At 34.0% G+C, this 16478-nt stretch overlaps 1 long non-coding RNA gene across 1 annotated transcript in view; it reads left to right on the forward strand.

Annotated features, from left to right (window-relative positions):
* LOC122447079 overlaps positions 1–16478 on the forward strand; it is a 546471-nt gene that overhangs the window by 1635 nt on the left and 528358 nt on the right. The window contains exon 2 of the long non-coding RNA XR_006271124.1: positions 8514–8598. This is a non-coding gene — a long non-coding RNA (uncharacterized LOC122447079). The remainder of the gene's footprint in view (positions 1–8513; positions 8599–16478) is intronic.

The raw sequence follows: 16478 nt of genomic DNA on the forward strand, positions 1-16478 counted from the left end.
AGCACTATTTTCGTGTGCAAGTTTAAAATGATATATCTATCTTACATCTGTAAATCCAGATTGAAAGGTCATCACACTAGCTTCTTTTTACCCCGCTGTTCAGTATGACAGCAGGTTCTACCTCTTGCTACTTTTAGACTTTAAAAAGCGTTCACCAGTTCTCTGGCAGCTCCTTGAAGTCAGTGTGGTATGATGGAAAGTACACAGGCCTTTGAACCACACTCACAACTAACCACCTATGCAGTCTCCTCAAGTTATTGAACTCAGTCTTCTATTCACTAATAGGGGTGAGAATATCTATCCCACAGGGAGTGAGAATTCAATGAAATAATTTCAACTCAGCAGCCAGCATATAGTAAATATGTCCTTGTACCCTTGGTATACAGGAACAATCTGTGTTGAATTACCTATAAACACTTGTAAGAACAATTATAACCGCATGCAAGTCTTTATAATTGCAGTTACGTGTACTGTAGTTTCAGTACTGCCCTCTGAAACATAAAGTTTTGAAAATTCAAGCAGTTCTGTTTCTTTATAGTCAACAAAGCCTCTTTCTAACAAAAACACAAATAACTTAGCATTTGCATTAACAGTATTTTGAAATATAAGAGAGATTACCTATAATGTTCATTTTTAAGTCTCCAGATTAAAAATATTTTATGTAGTAAATGTCAATTGTATATGGATTTATGCTTTAATAGATGCATACCCATACTTCCAAAGGACAGTCCTTCAAAGGTAAGCCCATGAAGCTCTGATTTTCAAGAGGCAATACTATGTAGTGGTTGCGAACACAGGTTCCAGACTCAGTGGAACCTGGGTTCAGATGCCAGTTTCACTACCCACTTATCCATGTGATCTTGGGCAAATGACTTCTCTTCAAAGCCCTATTTTACCCAACACAAAGTAGAGATTAATAGGATTAAAGGATGAAAGGAGCTAATACATTTAAGGTATTTAACATAGTAGCAAGTATCAATAAATAATGTTTCCTTTCTCTGGCTGTGAGAAAAGACTACACTGTAATTGTTTGTGTGTCTCTGGCACCTTATATGTGACCAGAGAAAACAAACGAAAACAGCAGTTGGCTAGGCTAAATGTTCCCATTCCCTTCAGCTGTCCTTTAAAAAGCAAATTTCTTGCTTTCCTCTAAGTTTTATGAACAAAGTACTCCAAATCCTAGTTGAATTTAAGCAGTATAAAACAGAGGGAAACTCTTACCCTGAACCTCCATCTTTAGAAACAGATTTTCTGTTAATGTATCCCAAAGTTGAACTAGTTTGCTTTGGTTTGGTTTGGTTCTGGGTTTTCTAGCAATATAACACCAGTGGTTCATGTAATGCACAGTGATTCATACTTGATGTGTAGTAGGTTCTCAAACAATTTTGTTTCCATTCGCTTCTTATCTTAAAATTACTGTGAACTGAAACAGCATAGTTCTGTTTTATTGTTGTTTTGTTTTGTTTCTAGCCATTCTGCTTCTAGGCAGCAGCACATATCCAGTAGTAGCTTTGCAAGTAGATTTGGAGATGTCAAGTGCAGAACTGTACATATCTCTTTTAGATTTAATTTAATTTTATTTTAATTTTCTATTTAATTTTCTATTTAAATTTAATATGCTAGGAATTTCTTAATCCTGATTATATCATGCAAAAAAAAATTGTCTTCTTCTTTTTATTATCTTATTATCTGCAAATCTGAGAACAGTCCTTCTATGTCTTCATCCAAATATTTTATCAAACAGGATAAAAACAGCTCTGTAGTTTCTAGAAACATTCTGATTGAAATCACATTTTTCAAACTGTGCCTCCCAAGCTAGTGGTGAGTCATGAAACAGATTTATTAGGTTATAACCAGTAGTTTTCTTAATAAAATATAATAGAAAAATATAGACTGAAAAACATGACTGTGCATCCATTTTTTAAATTATACTTGTGCACATACTACATACATGTATGCTTACTGGATAATATGAAAAATCTATTTCTTACTGAAGGTCATTGTCAAAAACCTTGAAAAACACTGATTTAAGTTGTATATAAACACCTGTTTGGCATAATCCTTCAATTATTAAATAGCTACCATCCTGTGCTGGAAAACAGGCCATATTTCTCTAACTTGTCCAAAAGAATATCTTAAGGGACCTTGACAACTAGTTAGTTGAAGTGTGGATACACTCTATCTGAGCAATATTAAAGTAAAAATACATAGATTTATTATCTACAATTATAGAATTATTATCAATTTTTCCAACATCTATTTCACAAATAAGAAAATGTTTTTGATATGATAATGGGACTTACTGCTCTCTTTCTAATGAATGAGTCATTCCATAATCTCACCTACAGATAGTATTAAACTACTTGCTATGGATTTTCAAGAGTTTATCTCCTCCTTCTCCTTTTGGCGCTTTAATCCTCTGGCACATCTCCTTTTCTACAACTCCTCAAAGATGTTTGAGAGTTGCTCAGTGATCTAGTTTTCAGATTCTTTCAGGATCAATGGATATAATTTGTCCTGCCTTGGGGACTTGAATCCATTTAGACTAGCTGGATTCCTATTTACAATTTCTTCACCAAACTTAAACTTCTAGCTATTATTAGTTGTACCTTTTCACTCCATTACTTTTAATCCTAAACAGAAAACAGACACATAGCAATTCAATATGTGTCAATAAGTCTGACCTAGTTTGGGGATGGCTAAAATGATGCTTACCAGCCAACAAATATCTGAGCACCTACTGTGTGCAAGAAAGTAAACTAGTTAGATGGATATTTTCAACTTTTCCATTTAGAGAAATACTGTGTTTATGCATGGAAAGTTAATCAGTGAGTCAACACATTAAAAATATCAAACAGAAATAATAAGTACTCGAATTTCAAAAGAACTAGACATGCAAACACCCTAATGTTCATATATGCCCTTAAACATCCACAGAAATCTACATATAGATGCACACACACATATACATACTCAACATCAGATTAGCCATACCTCTACGCATTCTTCTTTGGCGGTTTGTCTAGCATGCATTTCATTCTTCATTCGAGTGAGATCCTGCTCACTTCATACCTGGTCCCCTTGTGTCCACACTCACTCTTCTTCAATGCATTATATACACAGGTAATTTTCCTAGAGCTCTACCTTGATGGACAGATTGATATGGTTCAGAATTTTAAGTGTTTTTATCATGTTATCTTCTACACACATACATGTAGAAGAAAAAAACAAACAAAAAAAATGTCAAAAAATCACGTAATCTTCTTTGCCTAACAAATTAAACCCAGAGTCCTTATCTTGGTACCAAAGACCCTTCATACTTGACTTTAGCTTACTTTCTTATTTTACCTCATTCTGTTCCTGACAGGAACCCTATAACAGTGACTCCCAACCTCTTTGCATGTGTGCAACTCTTTTCATCATTAAATTTACAGACTCTTAAACTCCTGCCTGAGACTTACCTTTTTAATATCCATTGATTGAGAAAAGTATGGTAAACATATTAACAATTTAATATGCTATTTAAAAATGTTTGCATTTAAAAAATTGTAACATCTACATATAATTGAAACACACACTTGTGGGTTGCATTGTGTCTCTCAAAAAGATATGTTTAAGTCCTACCCTTAGTACCTGGGAATGTGACCTTGTTTGGAAATAAGGCCATTGCAAATGTAATCAAGTTCAGAGCAAGTTATACTGGAGTTATAACCTCATTATAACTAGGAAAGATTCATCTTTAGAGCCTTCAGAAAAAGCGTGACCCTTCTGATACCTTGCTACTTCTAAACTCCAGAACTGGGAGGGAATAAATTTCAGTTGTTTTAAACCACATATTTTATGATATTTTGCCACAGCAAACCTAGGAAACTAGTATACCTACATACAACATAAATATGTTTGATACTTATTCTGTCCACAAACAATGCCTACTATGTAAATATTTGTGGATCATTTTCAATAATTCTCAAGTCCCTGGGTTGGGGAAAAATGCTTTAGCCAACCCAAATTACTTTGTCCCCAGTTAATACATTGTGCTTTTATATTTCAGTGTTTTACTCGTATTTATCCTTCTATCCTTAGCACTGTCCTCCTCATCTCCCCTACTGAAATTCCTACCAGCTGAAATGCCACCTTCGTGAAAACATTCAGAATACAACCTAGAGAAAAATGATCTGAAACTTTCTACCATTCCCAGCATTTAAAAAAAAAAAAAAGATTCTGCCTTTTTTCCCTCAGGTAGCATAGGTTGGCACATTTTTGCTTAAATAAATTAATAGTTTCCATCCTCTCTGCCTCATTTGCCGAGAGTGAGGAATTCACATAACAATATATGTAGTCACCTAAACAGGCTTCACTGAAAAATTTTTAAATGTGTGTGAATAATTATTTCCATACTAACAACATTGACCAGTACGTTTCTCTTTGTTTTTACACAGTGGCAGCCAGTGCATTGTCATCATTGTTGTGTTTGGTATGCATGTGTTATAGAAAGACAAGTATGTTAAAGAGTGAGGTTCATAGTTGATTATTTTTAATAATTAAAGCTGTCATATCCCGTTCTTCTCCTATCTACCATGCATTTTTACATGTATTATTTCTAACTCTGACTTCAGTTCTTTAAGTAAGGTTTTATTGTCCGCATTTTTCAAATGAGGAAACTAGTGTGAAGAGAAGGTGTCAGCTGTGCAAGTCATAGTTTAGGAAGTGACAAAATTAGGATTCCATCCCACTTATGGCTGGCCAGTTCCTCAGGTTTATTCACCATTCTGCAAGGCCACATTGGAACCTAGAATGAGGTCGTTATTTTATTTTTACCAAATTTACCAGACTAAAGATAAGGAGACTGGGCAAGTTCATGGAAAAAACAACAAAGTCATCATGGTTTTACATGTTTTGGTGAAAGCACCCCACCAAGGGATGATCTTTTGTTTGTTTGTTTGTTTTTGTTTTAGTTGATTTGCTGCCTGGGCTGTTCATTGTGGCATGCACAAAGCTGTCTAGTTGTGGCATGCAGGCTCTAAAGGGCACAGGCTCAGTAGTCACCACGTCTTGGCTTAGTTGTCACGTGGGCTTAGTTTCCCCAGAGCATGTGGAATCTCAGTTCTCAGACCGGGGATTAAACCCATATCCCCTACACTGGAAGGCAGATTCTTAACCACTGGACCACCATGCTAGTCCCAAGAGATGATCTTTGAGTCAATCTGATTTTATTGTCTTTGTGCCTATAAAGATTCAGAAAACTCTATTAGCCCTTTTGTTTCCTGGGAATCACTTTAATTCTAGACAAAAATTACTTGGAATAAATAAATTGTTTTTAATTATGTTCATTAAGGTTAACCAAAATTTAATTGCATGGTTCCATTAATATATCACTCAGTATGCTTTTCAGGTGAAGATTTTGTTGTATGTCTAACTAACCATTAATCTCCTAGTCCCTATTGAAAGTATTGTCATTGTATGTCTATATAATCAATTTTTTTTTTTTTTTAGAAAAAGCACATACTCTGCATAGAAAGAGGGAAAGCATGCTATGAGGAAGTGTCCAAGAGTTCTTTAGAATAGTTATCTCATTAATAGGATCTCTGCACAGTAAGAGAGGGATCTTTACCAACTTTAGCCCAATTGAGAAGCAGTGCATAGATTCAGTCTGAGCCTGATCCTGGTGCATTAAACTTTGGATTAGAACCTTCCTCTAATGGTGCCAGCAGCCACAGATTAACCAGTGGAAGAATGTCTTGAAATAACCACCTCATTAATCGTTAACAGATAGTACATGGAGACAATCTGAGGTTTATGTTTCGATATTCTGTAGCTATAATATATCTCTCTTAACAGACACAAGAATCAGGATGAGAAAAGAAATGGAGAGGAAAAGTGGAACAGATTACCAGGACTGTAGTTTTTCCCTGGGAGTTGAATCTTACACATTTTGGGGAATTTGTTATATACAGCCTCTTTGTTGTTAATGTGAAAATGAATCTTAACTAGCACAGATAATCTTAAGGTTAACAGATATATTAAGGGTCAAGATGCTTCATCACATTCAGTATGTTTGGGTATCCGTTAAAGCAACATAAATGTGTATATCAAACTTTATTTCTGTTTGGCTAATCTAAGTCTGTGAGAAGTAGATAGAATGTTCTATGTTGGCCATAGCTTTGTCATGGGTTTCTTTGTTTCTGTTAAAACAAACTCAACGTGATTTCTTTTGCAGCGGCGAAAAGACATAGCAGCATGTTTCGGGGCTCTTTGCATTCAGTGAAGAAAGATGATGGCTACATGATTCACCCCCATAATTAACACCATGGTGTTTTCTGTCATATGCATAGCAGAAAACTCACATGGTTACCTTACATTTCAATCTTTTTTGTTTTACCATTCACATCCTAATCCCAAATAGTCCTTTGAAGTAGGGTAGAGTGGCTAAAAGAAGGGTTTTGAAATCAGATAGATTGGGTTCATATGCAAACAAATTGACCTTGAACCTCATTCTACACCTGTAAAGTATAACTACCTCACATATGGAGTTTTTAAATACTCCAAGCATGTAGTACATGCTTGCAGTATTTAAATAGATTAAAGATATATAGCATTTAGAACAATGCCTATAATAAGTACTCAATAGATGGTAGAGATTGTGACTATACATTAACACAAAAAGACAGCAGAATTTTGAACTTTCAAATTATGTAATGGAGTACACTGATATCCACTTATTTTATCTTTATTCATTGACCTGATTTTCTCTTCTTCAGAGAGCAAATAGAACAGCATTTTCTTTTTCAGTTTTATTAAATAAATAGCTATACACATTCTGTATTTATAAGAATTTGACAATTCCCCTTTCATACTTAAATGTTGTATCTCTTTTAAGTACTTAAAACCTAATTAGCAATATATCTTTTCTTTGTTTTTTTCACTAGCCATGGGGATAGAAGGCATATTATGAACTGGGAATTTTTCTCTGAGACTTTGCAAAGATAAAAAAAGCCAAAAGAATAAGCAAGTAATAATAAGATGATCCTTTATGATTTATTAACCCACACAAGTAAAATGTCTACCAAAATATATCTGAGGGTTTAAACCCAAATTTTGTCCTGTTGTTTCAGTATCTGATTCTCTACTTTTCATTTTCACTAAATGTTTGGTTATTGCTTTCTTTGTAAATAAAGTTTAGTATTTTGAATTCATACCAACACAAAGATATTTTCCCTGACTTTCTTTTTTGAAGAGACAATGGGATTTCATGTAATTAATTTTTTCAAATTACTTCTTAGTTATGTGTGTTTAATTTTGGCATTGATCGGCAGGAACCCACAACACTAATTACATCATTCATATGCCATAAACTTCTCAGCAATTCCTAAGGTTACCCACATAGCTTCCAGTTATTAAAATGTGAGTTGACATTGAATGTTCTTGTATCTCTTCTTTCTTTTCCTATTTGCTAGTTCTTTGGATTGTCCTAACCTGGAATGTTTATAGAATTCATAATGTCTTTTTCATTGCCTTGATACCTTTACTAATGTCTAAACTGAAAATGTCTTATATTGAATCACTGTAAAACATATATTAACTTTTCACATGTAAACAACACTGTTAATTGTTTTGAAAGCAAATCAGAGAGATATGGTCTCAGCACTCTAGAACTGTAAAACATAATCTATTTGATTTTTAAATAAGGAAAATGCCAAAGGAAATATAGTCATATACAACACAGTTTAGACCAAGAGAAGAGATGCAGTGAAACTTAGAACTTAGCAACTATAAACATGAAATAGTGTAATTGAAACATCAATCCTTTGAGCTTTGTGACCATGTACTATTCATAAGCATTAACTGAAAATGAAATTTCATGTAGACTAATAAATTAATAAGAACTTATTCCTCCAATATTATTACATAAACAAGTAGCAACTCTCTAATATTCATTAGATACATCAGAAAGCATACTAAAAAGTCTCAGATAATGAGACTATGAAACAAGACAACTTTAGAAAGACATTATCTATTTCTAACAGTGCATATTTATTGTTAAATAAATGAAAGAAATTCTATACTTAATAGATGGTGTATCTGATGGATAACAGACATAGATGTCTGTTTGATAAGGTAGAAAACTTTTCTTAAAAAGTTTAAATTAACCAGAACTTTGGGAGAAATACATTGAATCTATGTATCTAATAGATCGTCTTCATTCACTAAACACACAGTATAAGTTTTTTACAGCCTAGAAGAAAATAAACAATCTTCCTTACTACATGTAACTGTTGAGTATGTTCTGCAAGGTGTAGATAGTTCAAAGCCACAGAAAATAGAGCAATGAGTAAGACAAAGTCCCTGTCTTCATGTTATTCATATTCTACAACGGACACTGACAATAAATTAGTAAAATTTATATAAATAATATGATTTCAGAAAGTGTGCTTTTACACTATAATTACTTTTATGCAAAAAAGTATGGTGGTGCAGCCATTCATTATATGAATGGCTTTTTTTTTTCTCACTAGATCAGCAGCTACTTGAAGACAAGAACTATATCATTCTTACAAATAAAACCTTCAGCAATGTACTGTGATCATTGACTGATTCATGGTAAGTGCTTAATAAATGTTTGGATAAATAAAAGGAGGAGGTAGGAAATTAAAAACATATTTTAATAATTCAGCATATTCAACAATGTGAATATATTCAAGATTTAACTGGCTCAACTATTGAAGAAATAAGAGCAGACTTTTAAAATCTGAGTAAAATAATTCCTCTAAAGTGTTCTTAAATTATTTAAAACATGAATTTTGAGGAGGTTAAGTTCCTTAAAACTAGCATTCAAGTTATTGAATTGTCACTGTTAGGTAAACTCTTCAACCTCTTTGAGTCTCAGTTTTCTTACCAATGAAATGGGATTGAACAACGCTTGTTGTATAATGAGATTATTGTAGTCTCACAAATGAGATAAATTGTGATCCTGCTTTGAAAAGTACAGAGTATTACAGTGAAAACAATAGCATGAATTCTGACAGACAGCTGAAATGAGGACTACTCTCTCAGTTCTGGGAATACAGGCAGTAGTGAGTCATGAGTATGTATTCAGCAGGAAACTGGTTTTGTTTGAGGAGAAACAAGTTCAGTGCCAAGAGCTAGTAAATAGTCAGAATTAAATGGTCAGGAATCAAAAGCCACAGTGGGGGCGAACTTGAAAAGGAAAGTTGAGGCAACCATGAATCCTCAAGAATAGAGGCAGAAAGCAATCCGGAGTTGGGCAAACAGTTGAGTCAGGAAACACTAGTGAACAAAAGAACCTAGGTAATCTGGGTCCAGCATCACACTTAGATTCCTGTTAAAATGTAAGTTGGTCTAATAACCATATATGTAACACAGAAATTGATCCACCCTCTGAAAATATATTGGGCATTGGTGACATCAAAATATTTTTATATTTGTTGTTTGTATATAAACAAATGGCCATATCCAAAATTGTTCAGAACCCAGATTACCTAGTTTCTAATTAAGATTATTAATTCAAATATGTCTATTCACATATGAATGGCTTTTTTCCAAATTAGCTAACATTTTCAGGAGAATTGTACTTTAAAAATTGAAATATAAGAAAATTTTAATGCATGAATTTGCAGTCATTCTTGGAGTAGACATTAACACTTTTTGGTTACTTCTATAAATTACTAAATATATTTTGACTTCCTAGAGATTTTAATGTCCATTTTTCAGCTTATTTGGAAATGCACATAATATGAAATAATATATTACAGTTGTCATCAGCAGTTCACTAATTTTTTTATTCTTCAAAGCATATAATAAAAATATACTGGTTAAAATTTCTATGAAAAATGATAATGCACAAGAATCCTATGACTATGTTTGCAAAGATAATTTTTCTTTAAAATTTTGTAGTTTTTTTCTTTTTAACTGTTACAGTGAAGTTTAATTTGATTAAAGAACTTTAATTCATGATTTTATTGTTTTTCTTTCTTGTATTTTGCTAATATTGAGAAATGGTGGTTCATTGTTGTGCTAGATTTTAAATTAATGCATATAAAACAAGAAATATTTAATTAGGGTCATCAATTTTCCACATACTATGGGTTTCTGTGACTGAGGAGAAGTATAACTATTTTTACTGCATCAGCTTCACATATAGTAAGAATAATAGCAAGAACAACAACAACAAAACATTTATAGAATGCTTCCCTTGTGCCTGTGCTTATACTTAATCATGTAAACCTAGCATTTACTCGTCTGTATTATGGCATTCAGTATTATCAGGGAAGATTTCTATCCCTGGTGCTGAAACTGCTTTGTGTAGTCCTAGTGGTTGAAGAATGAAACAGTTTCTTTAGATGTACCCTTTCATTGAAATTATGAACTAGATAAATGTTCACATCTAGAAGGAAGTATTAAATTTCATCTATGTTAACATCTTGATGAATAATTTTCAAATCAATATTTTATATTCTGTTTTTTCTGACTATTTTATCTTTGGAAATTTTTTTTCCAGAGTGTAATTAGTAGTTCAAAAAAAAATTAGTACACAGGACATTGAGAAATCAGTAAATGTTCCAGATATCAAAACATATTAATACCCACCAAAAACTTGTCTTTTTTCATGTCAACTAGCATTTTGATTTAATGTGTCAAAATTAAAGGATTTGTTTTAGAAATAAATGCATGCAATCAAGTTCCCTAACTGTATTACAGCCCACTTGATTGCAGGTAGTTAGTGCTTATTCAATACTGAAAATAACTTAGAATTATGGCAAAATGGGCTTTCTCCAAGAGAATTACTTTGTTAATCCTGAGTCAGGGTAACAAATCTTGGGACAGCTAAGCTTTTATATGTTCCTGTAAATAGAAGTATGTAAAGTGTTGGTACAAGTTCTTATACAGGTAAGCCCAGAGTAAATACATTGGCACTATCTTGTTCTGACTGTGTCACCTGCATTTATGTGCCCACTTGAGGACTTTGGGAACCAAAGAAGTTTGTGATGGGAAAGCAGCATCTGCTTCTGCTTGATGTGGCCAACCAATTTTGCCTTCATTACTAGTAAAATCATAAATGTAATCTAACCTTTTTGTATGTTCTCTCTTTTTGTGAAATTATACCTAACCTGAAAGTATTGTGTTTGTGTGTGTTGGGGGATAGTATATAAAAGTTGAACGTGAATGACATTAAACTAGTTATTAGTTTTATCCTACAAAATGTTGTGTGTTTTTTTCCTATGAATAACTTTGTTAGTAACAATAAATTTCCTTATTTCTAACTTTAAACTTCAAGCAAGAGTTTCTGGGTCACTCTTTCAAGCAGAATAGTTCCTGCATTTTGTGCCTGAATGAGTTAATTTCTTTTACTGTTTTAGTAAGACTTGACTTTACTATATAAGCATCTTTTTCAAAGAATACTTCTCCTCCGACATTCCTTATCTCTGCAGTTGGCACCTCCAACTCCTCTAGTTTAGCTCTGCCATCTAACTGTTTAGCAGGTCCTATAGATACTAATTCCTGAGTATTTTTTAGGCCTGTCCTTCCTCTTATCACTACTTACTTAAGTTCAAGTTCAAATCCTCATGGCACCTTCCCTTGATTATTGCAGTAATCAGAGTCAGTCTCCTTGACTCAAATCTCACTTCTGGTCTGTTCTTTGCACTGATGTCACAAAGATATTTTTAAATGAACTGAAACTAATTTTATAAAAAACACATACACACATAAACACACACTTGAAATCCCTCAGTGATGTTCCTAATTATGTAAAATAAGAGGCATTTTATGATCAAGCCCTGACTTTTCAACCCAGACTTATATCCTGTCACTGTTTCCCTTGTACATTATATCCCAGCTATTAATATTTCCAAATAATAATGTGTAATATTCATGGAGCCCTCCCTGGGTCCCCGCCACTATATAAAATAATTTACTTATATTATGTCAGTTAATCCTCAAGAACTTTATTAGGTAGGTCCTATTATTATCCATACTTTAAAGGTAAGGAAAGAGAAGTTAAAGTCTTCTCTTAACTGATTTATACATCTAAGAAGTACAGCAGCTGGGATTTGAATCCAGGCAGCCTGCCTCTAGTGTCTACAATGGCTTTCTTTTGATAAACTTGGAGTTCCTAATCTTGACGTTTCTGAAAAGCCTCTGTGTCTTTCACATGCTCTTTCCATTGTCTGGAAAGCCTTTCCCAACTGTATCTGCCTATAGGACCAATGCTTATCCTGCAAGACTTGACTCCAGCTGTCCTTTCTTAGTGAAAGTTGCTGTCTTCTCAGATAGGGTTAAAGTCTTGGCACCCATGGCACCTTGCAAAGCTGAGGGAGACTATAGTTTAGTGGACAGAGTACAATTGTAATGTGAGACAGGCCTGATTTGGATTCATGGCTCCATTGCATATTGGTTTTCTGACTTTAGGAAAATCACTTCAGCCCTCTGAATGTTAGTTTCTTTGGGATTAATAATGTTTTTTCAGGGCATTTCTATAAGGGATAAGTGAGTTAATTTTATGAGATGCATCTCCCACAATGACTAGAGCATATTAATAGCAAGAGTTCATTAGTTTCTTCAGTACTGTCTTCCACTGCAGCCCTCATAATCTGTGTGGTGATTGTTCGTGTCCTCACTTGCCTGTGAGCCACTTCCCCTTTCCTTGGTGGCTCTGGTAGGCACTAGTGAAACATGTGAAATGAGCAAATGAACAACTGAATGTTCAATACCTAGTGACATGATTACATGAGTCCTTTTGTTCATGTTGTGGCTTGAAAATTTGTATGCTTAAGAAGTAACAACTGGCAAAGAAGATAAACTCTTTTCCTCATATAGTGTCTAGAACTTTTCCCTTCTAATAAAAAATATGACTGTGATCTCTTTGAGTTTGTCTCAAATTTTACATAAAAAACACATACTGATCTCAGACCAGTATAACATTAAAAAATTATGTGATTTTTAAAAAATCACTTAATAGTCTTATAGTCTTAGAATAGAAAAAAGAACATATATATATATATATATATATATATATATATCTTCAAATATGTGATGCTGCTGCTTTTCTGAGACTACTTGTTGTTTTATTTTTTAAAACATCTAATACTGTCTGATGTGTTGGGTATAGCTCTCTATGATTAAGAGAAAAAAGTATTCCAGGGACAGCTCCCCAAGGTTTTGAATCATGAGATATGAAAGTAGAAGGCAAAGAAAGCCACCTTGGTAATGTGTTTGAGAGCACTTCTTGTTAATGTTTCTTACATCAACTTATATCCTCCCTTCTTCTTACATGTTTGATAGACATTCAAGCACTATGTATCTGTGAGCTTTTGAATCCAAACCATTTAACCTTAGAAAATGCCCACAGATGAAAAGACACAGAAGGTCATTCTAAATGAACAAGTAAATGAACAAGAACAAGTAAGAGCTCTACAGAATTAGAGATCATCATAGCTAGAGTCCAGAAAGATTTAATTACTTCCAGAGGAATTAAACCATAGATAATCAGGTGACAGATTGCAATTGATCATGATTTCTAAAAATAATTTTATGTAAATTACCTATGGAAACACATTACTATTTGAATTATTTGAAAAATGAATAGCAGTTCCTCAGAATAGTCTGACATATAAGTATATATAGTAAGAGCATGGGTTTAGGAGCAAAATTTTTATGAAATTACCTGTCATGATTTTTTCAGTAAGATTCTTCTATTCTGTTTTCTGAAAATATCCATTACATTCCTATTATAAACCTTGTAGGAAGTTAAACGAAAGCCTCTTTTTTTTTTTTTTTTTTTTGTTTCCTTGAAGTTCCTGCTCTCCAGTTCTAGGAGGTTAAAAATAGTCAGAAAACCTCATCTTTAGTTCTAGAACATTTGAGTGCAGGGCCAAGACAGGCTGTGAAGTGTTGAACTTTGTGATGAGTTCCTTTCTCCTGATAGAGTCCCATTATCCCTTATCTGATACATGCCTTGACGAAAATGGAAGATGAGATAGAATGCACCCAAGTTCTTTTCTTAAGTATGTAAAAGGTCATTAAAATAACAGAAGAAACACAAAGCATCTACAAATGCAAAAATGCACAATCTCAGTTCTCAAAGAGTTTATGTTCTAGTATTATGTCAGTCTCTCTTTTTATTAATAGAACCTCAGATTTTAGGTAGGTTCCTGGGTTCCTGCACTAAAGGTTGTACTTCTTAGCTTCTTTGCAATTACTATGCCAAGAGACCATTAGTCAGTTAAATGTGAGCAGAAGTGAGGTGTTTAACTTCTAAGACATGCCTTTAATGGCATGTCCCCTCTCCCCTCTACAGTGGTTAGTGGGTCTGTTAGCAAGCTGTCTTAAAACATGCAGGTGAAGGCAAGGTGACATGCTAGTCAGAGAGAAACAATAAGAAGCCTGATCCTCTGATGATGTGAAACAGAACTACTTCTGTTGTTCATGAAACAGTACCAGCTTGGACTGTTAAGTGCAAAAGAAAGAAACTTCCATCTTATGAACTTACCATTAGATTAGACATTTACAGCATCAGTCATAGCTATATCTTAATTAATATGACAGGTTTAATTAAGCATTGTAGTAAAAGTGACAGAATTTGCTAGTAAGGCTATCACAAAACAGAGGATTCTCATAAGTTTCCTTTTTTTTTTTTGGAGGAAGTATTATTCTAGACTTAAGGTAAGACTAGAAAATTGAAAAAGAGCACAGAATGATTTGCTTCCAACTTTATAAACGCACTTGGTTAATTTCAAAAAGATATCTATGCTATTGAAGTGTATGTGTGTACATACATATTTATGTTACTGAATTTAATAAAGACAACATCCTAGTCCTTAATCTAATGTAAATTAAGGAATGAGGAACTCAAAATGTAAGAATAACTTTTTTTGTGTCATCTATTGTATTCTTTTTCTGGGAGTAAAGCCAAGATTTATAATATGAGGAGTTGCCCTCTGTGAGGTAAAATTGATGAAGATTGTAACATTTCAAGTAGCTTCTGGCTTTTCTTGATTTCTTATCATGGATCTGTCTAAGCTTCTTATGTAGTAATACTGGGTTATAAGCAGTGGTCAATAGTGTTGTTTGAAATTGATTCTTTTATGTTTATTGAGCTCCCAGAGTATACAGGACAGTATGCTAGGAGTTAAAGATTCAAAGGTAAATAACTTAGCTCCTTGCATCAAGGAGCTCACGTCTAATGGAGGAGACAGAATATAAATAATTACAAAGCAATGATAAGAAGTGGTATGAAGGGAACATAAATAAACAGACCTAGTCAGACCACGGTGAAGAAAGGTAGAAAGTCTTATTAAAGAAAAAAATAACTGAACTGAGTCTTAAAGAAAGAATAGATATCATCCATGTGATGAAAGAACTTGGATGAAGTCACTGCAGTCCATGGGGTTGCAAAGAGTCGGCCACTGCTGAACATGCACAGAAAACAGTTGTTTTGAGAGGATATGGCATGTTGATGGCCTACATGTAGCTAGAACATACTGAGAAGAAGGTGTCTGAGAGATGCTTAGGAGATGAAACTGAAGAAGGATGAAGAACTGAGGCTATGAAGAGCCTCTATATCTTGTTGAAGTGTGTGAATTTTATTCCTGATTTCAATTGAGAACCATTGACTTCCCCCCTACCCATGGAATAAGCATTCTCAGATACGCATTTTAGAAAATCAGTTTGACAGCAGTGAGGAGATGAATTGGAAAATGCAAGCCTAGAAGTAGACAGATCAGTTAGGAGACTATGAACAGGTCTAATGCTATATTAGGAAGAGTAGAAAGACTGTGTGATCTTGTTATATGGAGACTTAAATGCATATGTACATACGTTGTGGTAGAATTACAAGACTTGATGGCTTATTGAATAAGGATGGATGAGGTGGGGAAGAAATAAAGGAGGGGGAGGATTCAAGGTCACTCACAGGATTCTTGATTGAACTAATAGTGTCTTTCATAACCATAACATATCCAAGAAATAGAATCTGGGCAGGTTCTGTGGTGGTTCATATTTAGAGGTTTGATAATTTTCACATTTTGCTAAGTTGGAAGTGACTATGGAATATCCAAGTGGAGCTGTAGATAGGCAGTTATCTACATCAGATCTGGAGCTCAAAGAGTTAACTAGGCTGGGACTTGGATAGAGAGGAGATTCTGGAAATTAAGGTGGCAGTTGTTAGAAGGTGAGGGACTTCCCTGGTCCACTCACAAAGGCTCCACACTCCCAATGCAGGGAACTAGATCCCACATATCACAACTGAAGACCAAAGATCCCATGTGCTGCAACTAAGACCTGGTGCAGCCAAATAACTAAACAAGTGTTTTTTTTAAAACAGATGATATGACTGGATGGGAAGTTTTTATATTAGGGTAAGCAACAATGATTCAGAATAGGAAACATGGAGCTAAAAACAAACCCACTTTTAAATCCTGTGACAACTTAGTCTTTGCGAAAATAGTCAACTTCCACTTGAA

The sequence above is a fragment of the Cervus canadensis genome, chromosome 9 (genome assembly GCF_019320065.1).
Source record: "Cervus canadensis isolate Bull #8, Minnesota chromosome 9, ASM1932006v1, whole genome shotgun sequence".
In the NCBI taxonomy this organism is placed as follows: domain Eukaryota; kingdom Metazoa; phylum Chordata; class Mammalia; order Artiodactyla; family Cervidae; genus Cervus; species Cervus canadensis.